Genomic DNA, 509 nt, shown 5'->3' with positions numbered 1-509 from the left:
ATGTAGGTTTAAGTAATAGTTTAAAAAAATCTATTTGCAAACATTATTGCCGAAATACTTGTCCATCGCAAATAAATATTAATGTGAATATAGATGGTCTTCCTTTAACAAAATCTTCTGGCAGTCAATTTTGGCCTATTTTAGCTAGTATAGTTGCAGATTTTTACACCGAACCATTTATAGTCGGTGTCTATCATGGTTTTCAAAAGCCAAAATGTTGCAATACTTTTCTGAAATATTTCAAGGATGATTGTCTTGAAATTTTTCGAACTGGTATTACACAGTATGACAAAAAAATAACCGTAAAAGTGAACGTATTTATCTGCGATGCTCCCGCAAAATCGTTTATCAAAGGAATTAAGGGACATAATGCGTATTTTGGATGCGGTAATTGCATTCAAGAGGGAGATTACATAGAAAATAGAGTAACGTACCCAGAAATTAAAGCAATCCTAAGATCAGATGAATCGTTTAAATTAAAACAACAAGAAGAACATCATAAAATGACT

This window comes from Temnothorax curvispinosus, unplaced genomic scaffold (assembly GCF_003070985.1).
Source record: "Temnothorax curvispinosus isolate PA1 unplaced genomic scaffold, ASM307098v1 QBEX01003835.1, whole genome shotgun sequence".
Lineage (NCBI taxonomy): Eukaryota > Metazoa > Arthropoda > Insecta > Hymenoptera > Formicidae > Temnothorax > Temnothorax curvispinosus.
The sequence above is the reverse complement of the archived record's forward strand: the minus strand, read 5'-3'. Positions refer to the sequence as shown.